This window comes from Macaca mulatta, chromosome 4 (assembly GCF_049350105.2).
Source record: "Macaca mulatta isolate MMU2019108-1 chromosome 4, T2T-MMU8v2.0, whole genome shotgun sequence".
In the NCBI taxonomy this organism is placed as follows: Eukaryota; Metazoa; Chordata; class Mammalia; order Primates; family Cercopithecidae; genus Macaca; species Macaca mulatta.
The window spans coordinates 74,793,269-74,805,547 of record NC_133409.1 but is presented as its reverse complement, the minus strand read 5'-3'; positions in this window follow the sequence as shown (position 1 = coordinate 74,805,547).

Below are 12,279 nucleotides of genomic sequence, written 5' to 3'. Positions count from 1 at the left end.
GATGAATGGCACATAGAGAAGAAGAAAGGCATACTTATTCGGACTACATTAGGGGTACTTGTTTAAATCACTTTTCTGTTCAGTATAAAATCATTGAGAGAGCACCCTATGACATACTTTGTAAGGATTCAACTATTAAGTGACTCTTCTCCAGGATAATTGTGGAGAAATTCTACTACATGTCAGATAGAATGTCTGACATGTAGTAGACCCCTTGAATAGATCAAGGGGAATCAAAATCAAGAGGCTGGGTGAATAGAAAAATGCAGCCCTGATATGGTTTGGCTCTGTGTCCCCACCCTAGACTCATCTTGAATTGTAATCTCTACATGTTGAAGGAGAGACTTGGGGGGAGGTGATTGGATCATGGGGGCATTTTCCCCATGATAGTAAGGGAGTTCTTATGAAATATAGTTGATAAGGGTCTGGTATTTCTCCTGTGCTCTCTCTTTCCTGTCACCTTGTGAAGAAGGTGCTGCTTCCCCTTCTGCCATGATTGTAAGTTTCCTGAGGCCTACCCAGCCATGAGGAACTGTGAGTCAATTAAACCTCTTTTATTTATAAATTACCCAGTCTCAGGTAGTATCTTTATAGCAGTGTGAGAATGAACTAATATAAGCCCCTGGGAGGAGGCAGAGAAGAAAGGGCCCCTGTGGGGTGCACAGAGAGAAAGATTTTCCCCTGCAGTTCTGCTTGGGGGGCTCTCTATGATCCCAGAGGTGCTGAGGATCCCACAAAGTTCTTGCTTAACCAAGTCACCTAACCTGGCTTGATCTTAGATCCACAAGTGTAAGATAAAGAATACCTACTTCACTGAGTTGTCATGAAAATTAAATGATGTAAAATAAATTAATTTCCTAGGCAACCCTTTTCTCCATAGCAGGAGCTCAATACATAGCAGGTACACTATCCATGCCTCCCTTTAAGCCAGGTAGGGACCAACAAGTTGGAGGACTCTCCCAGAAGAGGACTTATCTTAAGATGTCTGGAGACTGCTTCTTGAGGCAATCAGAGAGCTTTAGGTTGTGCAACGTGCTTGGCCAGGTGCCATGTGACCTTTCTGCAGTATCTCTGTATGGGACTGCCCCAGGTGTGCCTTTTACAGCTGGAATCAGCCCTTCACATAGACTGTGATGCGAAGGATGCCTCCTACAGCTGTGCAATGTACACTCTGCAGAGAAAAATGTCTACTTGAGCACCTCTTATAAATTACTCTGTTTGTAGATTTTATTTTTCTGTTTATGAAAGCGAAATGTACCATATATATTTATATTGAAAGTGAAATGTTCTCTCTCTCTCTCTCTCTCTCTCTCTCTCTCTATATATATATATATATATATATATATATATATATATATATATGCATGCCTCGGGAAGTTCAGAAAAGCAGAATAATTCAACTGACTTAGAAACAACTCCTCTTATATCATTAACATTTTGGTATTTTTCTTTTTAGATTTATCTCAGCCTATTTGGGGGTTATATAATCCTTTTCCCCCTTTAGTCTTAAGTTTAATTTAACCAAAAATGGAACTAACTCTTTAATCATTAAGAATAAAGGAAAATCCTTAGTGATTCTCTGTGTAGGATGAAAAACTTGGCAATGTTTTCTTCTTTCTGTTTCTTCATCATTCCCTTGTCTTTCTGACATAATCTGAAGTATTAGTTAGTTACTGTGGGGATTTTACATAGTATGTCTTCTCTCTAAGATTTATTATTTTGATATTTACATGTCATAAAGTGAAATTAAATTTTTAAAGAAAAAGAGATAGAACCTAAAGAACCTCCACTGTGACAGGTTTAGGACCCACAAGGAGAAATCATGCATTAACGAAACAAAACAACCTAAAAAAGTTTTGATGAAAAATTGGAGGCTGATCTGATAACTTTGAAGCTGTATGTATCTCTGTGAAATGCAGTGATATTCAAATTTGTGCAGTTTGAGAAAAAAACTTGAAATTTATTTGTTCGTTGTGTTGTTAATCCTTCCTTCTCACTCAGTATCACCAATAGAGTTACTGAGTAGATGCTGCCAAGTGGGGCTCACCTCTAAATATTAAAAATAAACTCCTACAATACTTTACAGTTTGCAGCATAAGCTTATTTAATTGATTCTCTGTAATCACCTTTGAAAGTTAAGGATTGTTGCGTTCATTTTTACATAGGAGGACTCTGAGACCTAAAATGGCTGAGTTATTTTCTCAAGGCCACCCCACTAGTTAGTGGTAGAACTTTGATTTTTGAGTCTTCTCCAAGCTGAGATGCTTCCAGGGCAACCAGCCCATTTGCCTGAAAGAGCAGGAAGGCCCCTGAGCTCCAGCTTAGGGTCAAGGTTGTGAGTTGTTTTCCACATGCTGGTCTTTAACTGAAGAAACTATAAACTTCATACCTTCACCACAGGTTCCAGGTCCTATTCTTCCTCTTAATAAGGAAAGTCAATGGGTTTATATCATTGTTGTCCAAGAATAAATTTACATTCTTTTCTCCCTTGCATTACTTTTGAACTGCACTGAACACATCTACACACAAATTCACTCTTCTTACAGAAAAATAGCACATCAATACAATATTTTGATTTTGTTTCCTATTTAAACTGTTGAAGCAGAAGCATAAAGAAGTTGAATTGTTTCTTAAATTGATAGAATGGAGCCCCACGGAGTGCATTTATCTCAAAGTTTGATATGTGCCAGAGGATTTAAAAAACATTTTTAAAACTACCTAATTTTTTTACCATAATTTTCTTTCTTCCATCCTGTATGCACCACAGTTTTTGCTGTCACTGAAATGGGTTCACTCATCCAGAGTCTCCCTGTTATTACTTACCAAGGCCATCAGCGTTCTATAAACACAGTGATGATACTGCTATTTGTTGAATGTACTTAAGAATCTTGATCTAAGTCTCCTCTAAAGGATAAGAAACAGAAACCCAAGAAATTTGGTATTGCCTTAACAAACTATCCCGTTATTAAAAAATTAAGATGAAAAGGAAAATAATAACTTATTCACTACGAGAGAATATAGGAAATAATATTCCAGTTCAAAGCAAAAAACATGAAAATACAATCAAGATAATTTTGAGAAATCTGTTATCACCCTCTGTGTTATGGAACTAGTAATCTACCTAAATTTAGGCTTATAGCCCAAGTTTAGTCTTTCTATCATATTAATTGATTTCCAGATCTATTTTCAATGGATCCTGTCATTGTTGCTCTAATCTGAGAAACAGGAAATGGAAATATAGGCCTCCATGCTTTTCTAAAGTGTTTTTTTGATCTTCTGATATTACAGGTAATGAAAGTCACCCAGCATCATTGCTTTTTCAGTAGGAGGTAAAATTTAACCTATAATGGAAAGTGTTTACTGAAACTGAGGATTTTGTTAGGTTGGGAAATGGTTGCTGCTGAAAATAGATACATTTTAAAGGAACTAAACTATTGTAAAATACTGTACTTTCAAATCCTTTGGAATACAAAATAGTAAGCCTTTCAAATGCACCAGTATGCATAGTTTGCTACATAACCCATAACTGGAACCTTTTGATTTATGTATAAATAAAAATATTTGTAAATTGTATTTATATTTTTGCGATTAAGGATAAATTTTATCAATTGATCACCGCCTCATATTTTTTCCTTCTGTGAGATAATATAAGCATATTTTTAGAGATACGGTAAATCTGCTGAAGTTCCTTGCTTAACTAGATTTCTCCCTAGAGATTAAGGGACATTAACCTTTGTTAGGCCCTTACCATGTGTCAGGCAATGAGCTAGGTGTTCTTTATACATTACTTCATATACATTTCACAACCTTTGTGTGAAGGAAATACTATACTTCCCATTTTGCAGATGAAAAGACTGAGCCTTAGATTAGTTAAATAATTAGACCCCAAATCAAGCAGTTAGTAAATGGCTGAGCTGGCATTTGACCCGGTTTTGTCTGACTGGAGAAACTTGCCTTCATTTCTTTTCTTCTACATCAAGGTTCTTCTAAATTCCCCATGAAAGCCGTTAGTTTCAGCAAGTCGGCTGACTACTTCCTTTTCTTACCAAGCCCCTACGGCAAGTTCATATCCCTCAATCTATCAGTACCAAAACACTTCATTTTAGGACTCCTCTGGAGCCCTGGGGAGAAATCAGGGGGTGTTAGCATGCATTTAGGGGAAGTACTACATTTACATAGCTACTGATTACATTTACATTTCCTCACCTGTCATTCTAGCCTCTACCCAATCAGATCGTAGAGCAAACACCTAAGAGGAGAAGAGTGTGTAAAAGAACCCACCCAATTTGTGTCTTTTAAAGTAAATAACTCATCTTTTATAATTTGCAAAAAGAAAAACCAGAACAAGAATCCTCAATTCTGCCATTATTTCTTACTTTGTATTCTGTGGGTACTACATAAAAAAACTATACATTTGTCTGTGTTAGTCAATAAGCTTGAATGGGCAGAAATAGGCAGTGCTTTCGATATGTCCTCAAATCATAAGAATCAGTGCCATGCCACACTAAATGGAATCCGATTTGTCCTTTAAGGGGACTATTGTGACCAGTCTGGGTCAGAATCAGCATCTTAGCCTCTTTGGGCAAATTAGGGATCTATGGTTCATAGCCTCAGTGTTCAATCTGCAAAGAGACCATGGTAATACCCCATAGAGTGGGAAAAGAGCAAGCATGTAACAGGCTCAGTGCAGACTATAGCTGAAAAAATGCCAGTCACACCAAGGGTAGCAGAGTCCTTTCCTGCCAAGGTGTGCTATGACGGTCAACAGTTTTATGTCCTCAATCTCACGGTGCCCTCATTTTCTGGTGATTGGGAGCAGGCTCTTTAGTATTTATCTCCTTGTTAATTGAATGACTAGTTCTGGATAATGGATAATTCTCAATTTTCTATTTTTAGAAAGTGTATAAATATCTAAATTAGATTTAGGCAAAGTGAGCTGCAGTATTTGATATGCGGAGAACATAATTAGGTTGCTCCGTTTACCTACACGGTCGCAAGCAAACTTTAAGTCATTAATCTGTAAAGGACTTTGATGAACCTTTGAACTAGATAAAAATATGCCAGTCATGGCGAAGTTCTACTCGATTCTTTGAGAACTTTCAAAGGACTGAAAGTGACTAATATATTTGGTTTTATAACATCATCCACCAGCTCTGATCATGCCACTCGGAAATCTTCAGAGGATTCTCACTGCCTCAGAGTCAAATAAAAGGCATTTGGGGTGAGCTAAAAGCACTGCACCAGGAATCAGGAGACCCTCACTCTGCACTGCGCCAGGACTCAGGAGACCCCCACTCTGGTTCCCTTCTTTCCTTTATCCTCAGTGATCTTGGGCAAGATGGGTAGCCTTTTGGGCCTCAGATTCCTCACTGTTATACTGAATTAAAGATAACAATCCTAGGGTCAGAGAGAGGCTTGCGTGCCATCATGTCTGTGAAAGTCCTTCTGAGAAATCCAAGTGTAGGTCTGACGTTAGGCTTGAGCCCCCAGTACCTGGGAACACCCAGACCTGATTTCCCTTCCCAGGTTTTTGTCTCTCAACTTCCCCACACCCTCTCCACTTCCCGAAGCCTCCTACTTTGCACTCCCCGAACCCTCCCTGCCCTGCTGACTGACTGTCTCTGTGCCTCTATCAATATTCTTTCCTAGTACAAGAGTGTCCCAGCCCCCACAGGAACTCATCCATCAAGGACCAGCCCAAATGCTGCCACTTCCGGAAATCCGTCAGCCCGGCTCCCCTCCGCTTCCACAGCATTTCACATTCTATTTCTTAGACTTGCCATATTCTACCTTGCTTCGTGTTTTCACACACAAACGTGCATTTGTTTAGTTTATGCATCATTAAAGTTCTCTAGATTTTGACCCTGTGTCTCTTTTTCTCCTGGTTTGGAGAACTCAGCCCACCACTGTGCCACCCATCCTCTTCTTTCTCGCCTGCTTGCGGACCTGACTCCATCTCACAGGCCCCTTTTTCTGTATTTCAGTCTCAACAGAATGTATCTACAGCCTGCAAAGGTGCCCAGGTGTCCCTAGCCCCAACTCACACTGTCCTTGCTTTTCTTTTCTAGTCAATGTTATGAAAAAGCCTTGTATGATGCGGCTTTTGTTTTCTCACCTCCTCACTTCTCAGTGCCTGAAATCACTATCTGATGTCCACAGTGCTCTATGGAAACTGTTCTCTGTCATTGCCACAGCGAACCAACCCCTCTCCTACCTTTTCCTAATAATTGTTTCTCCAATTCATCCTAAATCCGCCTCCCCCCCCGCTGAATACCTCTTCAAGTGTATACATTCTTATGACGTCACTTGCGGAAAACTTGTGTCTAAAATGTGTAGACAAGTCTCAAAAAAGAAACTGAAAAAACAGCCAATAAACGTGAAAAATAATATTTAACCCTAAGAGAAAGCAAAGAAACATAACTTAAGTGAAATCCTTTTTTGAAATCTTTCTTATTCATAAAGTTTTTTTAAAAACTACTCAATACAATTGAGTTTAAGGATAAGCAAACACATTTTGTGAACAGTGATTTAAATGTGAACTGGTGTAATTTTCCAAAATCCTCTAACATTACATGTGCATAACTTCAACCAATTAAATTTTAGTAATACATACTAATTTCTTATTGCAACATTGTTTATAAGAGCTAAAACTTGGTAATAATTCTTTGACAACAGAAAATTGCACACATCCATACAATGAAATATCATGTAGCCATTAAAAGATGATGTACAATTAGTTGACATGAAAATATTATACAATATATATTTAAGGCTGGGCGCGGTGGCTCAAGCCTGTAATCCCAGCACTTTGGGAGGCCGAGACCGGCAGATCACGAGGTCAGGAGATCGAGACCATCCTGGCTAACATGGTGAAACCCCGTCTCCACTAAAAAAGTACAAAAAACTAGCTGGGCGTGGTGGCGGGCGCCTGTAGTCCCAGCTACTCAGGAGGCTGAGGCAGGAGAGTGGCATAAACCCAGGAGGCAGAGCTTGCAGCGAGCTGAGATCGTGCCACTGCACTCCAGCCTGGGAGACAGAGCGAGACTCCGTCTCAAAAAAAAAAAAAATATATATATATATATATATATATATATTTAAGTGAAGAAATCAATTTGCAAAATGATAAATATAAAATTTCTAGTTTAAAAATATTTATTCAGGAACTATTGAGTGTGCTAGGGTGCTACTCTGGGTGCTAGGGATATAAGTGTGTATAGAAAGTTTGGAAGAATTTACACAAGATATTAATACGAATAAAGATCTCTAGGAGAAAAATGGTTTCCAAATTTTCTCTAAGGGATATGTATTGCTTCTACAATAATTTTATAATTGAACAAAAATACCAGTGCCTTTAGAATACTTATCAGATCCTCTTGTCTTCAACGTCCTAGTCTTGATTCCTTTGTCAATCTTATTTCCCATAAGTCCATCCACTCAACATCTACTATATGGTTTTTGTTTGTTATATAAGCCCTCTGACTTTCTTTCTTTCTTTCTTTCTTTCTTTCTTTCTTTCTTTCTTTCTTTCTTTCTTTCTTTCTTTCTTTCTTTCTTTTTTTTAGATGAAGTCTCTCTGTCACCCAGGATGGAGTGCGATGGCACAATCTCGGCTCACTGCAACTTCCACCTCCTGGGTTTAAGCAATTCTCCCACCTCAGCCTCTTGAGTAGCTGGGATTACAGGTGTCCGCCACTACTCCCAGCTATTTCTGTATTTTTAGGAGAGATGGGGTTTCACCATGTTGGCCACACTGGTCTTGAACTCCTGACCTCAAGTGATTCACCTGCCTCGGCTTCCCAAAGTGCTGGGATTACACGGGTGAGCCACCATGCCCGGCCAAATTTCTTAAAAAAAAAAATATATATATATATATATATATATATATATATATATAGTGGAATGTTCTCACTTTATCTTCTCATGGCCAAATTCCATATAACCTTCTTTGCAGAGGCTCGTCAGGAAGTAATCTTTCCCATCTCTGAACTCATATATTCCTTCATCTCTGTCTCTCTCACAGGATCTATTCCTTTCTTCCTCATATGACCAGACTCACTGACTATTGAGGGCACAGTCCATACCTAAGTCATTTCTGTATTTCTTTCACATGACAGCACCTTCCATAGTCTCTTGAATACATAAGGCCCCACATCAGTGCTCATGGGGTGAACTGACAAATGCATGCACTCCTTCTCTAGGTTATAAATTCCCTGAGGGCAGGGAATCTTATTCTTCTACAATATCAGTATTCACATCAGGGCACTGTTCTCCTGAACATGAAAACAGCTCTGAAGAGCTTAAAGGGAATCAACGTCCGAGTTTTCAACTTTCTTGTGTGCTCATTCCACCGACTGAGAATGCAGGCTTGGGGTGGAAGCGTCATGATACTCCTGACCCTTCTCTCCTTTCCTAATCACCTTCTCCCACTTTACTAAACAGACAGACAGATGAACAAATAAATAAAATGTTTCTCTCACCTATCCTCATTTTTTTGTTTCATTGCCTTAAGATGTAAAAGTCTCATGGGTACCAACGAGAAGGATAGTTTGAATTTTTTCATGTGATCCCATTACTTTTTCCAACCCCTGACTTATATTCTCATGACAGCAGGGGCTTCTAATTTCACCCACAGGAAAAATTCATGGCTAGGCTCTGTATTCTATCTAACCATCTATTATTGTATCTTTTTCTCTATTCTGCAATTAGAAGACAACAGGGAGATGGTTGTCATGGAATGCCTATTAACTCAGTTCTTTAAACTGAAAAGTGAAATCATATGTTTCAGGCAGAAGGGGAGTCTGACTTGACTGGTGGCTTTGACAAGGAGGGCTCATTTGTCATTTAGTTTATATCGTGGACAGTTCTCATAAATTCAGTGAGCTAAGTCTGAATCCCCAAATGTTGACAAGAATGTACTTGAAGTATGTGATAAAATTTAAAAAATTATTGTGTTAGCAAAAGACTTCTGAAATGAAACTTTACTTTCTTTTTTTTTTTTTTTAACAAATCTTTCTTAGTATAGTGTGTATAAAATATTAGCATGTTTAGCACAAGGTGCCTCCAAGTGAAAGTGTAACTGACTGTAGTCATTTGAATGGTCTCGATAAAGCTCTTAAGTATCCTTTCCAAAGAGAGACGTGTTTAGTATCTGGGTAAAGATAAAATATCCTCTGCAAGTCATGTTTCTTAAAAACTATTTTGTTTCCCACAAAATTGAAGGATACCCCAAACAAGTTTTCAGCTAAGTATGGAAATATTTGATCATAGATCACTTTGTGATATCTGACATATAATTTAGAGGAAGTTCATGGAATTGAGTGACAGTGCTGTAACAAGACTTCCATTCTGATCGACTTATTTATGTCAACAAAATTTTTCAGCATTTACAACTACAAAGGCAAAAATTGAGAATGGATTTAATGCCAGACAATACATAATTCTAGCAAGAATAAAAGCATTCATAAAACTTTTTTTTTTTTTTGAGATGGAGTCTCGCTCTGTCACCCAGGGTGAAGTTCAGTAGCATGATCTCAGCTCACTACAACCTCTGCCTCCCAGGTTCAAGCAGTTCTCCTGCTTCAGCCTCCCAAGTAGCTGGAACCGTAGGTGTGCACCACCACACCCAGCTAATATTTTGTACTTTTTTAGTAGAGATGGGGTTTCACCATGTTGGCCAGGTTGGTCTTGAAATACTGACCTCAGGTGATCTACCTGCCTCAGCCTCCCAAAGTGCTGGGATTACAGGCATAAGCCACCATGCCCAGCCTAACTTTTATGTTTAATAATTATTTATCAAGATATGTGATCTAATAATGTTAATGATAAGAAAATGCAGAAAAAATAATTTAATGTTTAGATTCTGATGGCTAGGTGAAGTGATAAACATACGAATTTTGATTTATGTACCTATTTCAGGGAGAAGAGATGAATAATTAGGTATAATGGAAATAGCAGTTCAAGAAGAAAAATGCATAATGTAAGATTACTGACTCTGAAACAGCTTGTTAATATTTGTAAATTGATAATGGTAGACAGCAAATTGCTCTGGTATTTATATTTAATTCGATGTATTTCAAAGAGTGATATAATAGTTTTATTTAAAAATGTCAATAGTTACAATCTACCAGAAATTAAACTTTTGCAACAATTTGAATTTGTGATTAAAAACTTAGAAGTCAAGCTTAAAAATGTGTGATGGTATATCTAAGTTTTCAAAATTTTCTGGGGTACATATATATAGCTATCTTGAAAATAATTGTCTTAAAAGACACTTAGTTGGTGCCCAATGTTTGAAACAGATTAAATGTAAAGTAATAATTAACAGAAGGTATAAACCAGCAATGTTAATTTTTCAAAATCCTGTACAGAGGGAGCGTAATTCTTGGCTAATTTCCACTCAATTAAGAATCTGGTCCACTGGTCATGGTGAAGAGAACAAAAGTGATGGCCTAGCTTTCACCTCCTGCGTGGTCCATGTGTGTCTCTGGGTTAAATTTAAAAATACAGGCTAGGCGCGGTGGCTCACGTCTGTAATCCCTGCACTTTGGGAGGCTGAGGCCAGTGGATGGCCTGAGATCAGGAGTTTGAGACCAGCTGGGCCAACATGATGAAACCCTGTCTACTGGGTGTAGTGGTGCACACCTGTAGTCCCAGCTACTCAGGAGACTGAGGCAGGAGAATTACTTGAACCCAGGAGGCGGAGGTTGCAGTGAGCAGAGATCGCACCACTGCCCTCCAGCCTGGGTGACAAGAGCAAAACTCTGTCTCAAAATAATAATAATAATAATAATAAAAAATACAAAAATAAATTCTTCTGAAAATTTATCCTTCACTAACTGTAAGTAATCAACTTTCGCTAACTAATCTCCATATCGGAAGCTTACATTGACTTTACAATGTTTTCAAACATAGTATCAAGAACAAAGTAAATGAGGGTTGTGCCCTAAGAGAAAGGCTTTGCCGTGGGATATTGGACAAGGAAGTCTTGCTCACTGTGGCTCACAGCCCCAGTGTTCTTCAGTTGTCAAGATCTGACTTAACTCTTTGTAGAGAAGGACACAGCATCTCATTCCAGACAGAAGGTGCTCTGGTCATGGCATTCTCTATACAAGCTGCAGTAACAAATTCTGCTGACCTGGGCACATAGCTACATCTGGGGGAAAAAATAAGACTGAGTCCACAGTAAACTTCTTTTAACATTTTCATAAAACTGAGATGAATGTTTCAGTAAGACTTTCTCATGAGCCAAGCTCATCTGATCCCATGCCCTTCCGTGCTCTTGTTACTTCCTCCATGCCAGCCACACTCACCTGTCAGGGCTCCTCAAACACATCAGGTGCTTCCGTTCCACTTGGTCTTTCTGCTGCTAAGTGATTTTCCCCCAGAGAGTCATGGGGCTCACTGCTTCATTGCATTCTAACCTCTGCCAAAAAGTCACCTTCTCCAAGAGGGCTCTCTGACTACTGTGCCTAAAATCACACCCTCCCCATCATTCTATTGTAGTACCTAGCTACTAATAATTATGTTGAGACAACAGCCTTAAACTGTCTCAGGCAAAGGGGGCATATGGCCATACTATTCATAGCACTTACTGTCACAGGATCCATAGGGTGTCACTTTTCCAGCCAGAAACCTCTGTGGCAGGTGGGGCCTTTGCCTGAGTTTTGCTTGGCCCCACTGGGTTCATTCTGCCCACTCAGCCTGGCAGGCTGTGCTGAGCTCCTGCTATCAGCCCAGATCCCATGCCTACCAAGGGCAAGCCAGGCATGGAGCAGTAAGAGTTATGTGAGCAGACAAGTGTGGGGTCCAGCCACAGTGCACAGCCAGGCACACTGGCTATTATGGAGGGGTGGGCAGCTCCAGGCATGTGCACAGGTGCCAGCTCAGGTGCCAGCTCAGATGCCAGCTCTGTGCAAGGCTGCAGCTGGATCAGATGTACCACAAGTGGCTTCTACCTGGATCTGGATGAGGAGAACATAGTGGTGCTTGGAAGCTTGGAGATGCCAGGAACTCTAGAGTCACAAAAAGGATGTTACAGCCCTGGCTTGGGAAGACCCTAGGTCTGGGCTCCTTGAAGGGCCACAGCTCTTCTCTCCTTCTCATCATCCACAATGTGGCAAGCAGGGGGCTTGTTTCACCCCTGTTTGTGTCATAGCTCTTTCAGTCCCACCACTCAGAGGGTCCTGAGTTCTTGTCCTGCATCCAGGAAGAATGACGTAGGTGGACAACTGGAGAGTGAGTGCAGAGGAGCTTCACTGAGTGACAGAACAGCTCTCAGGA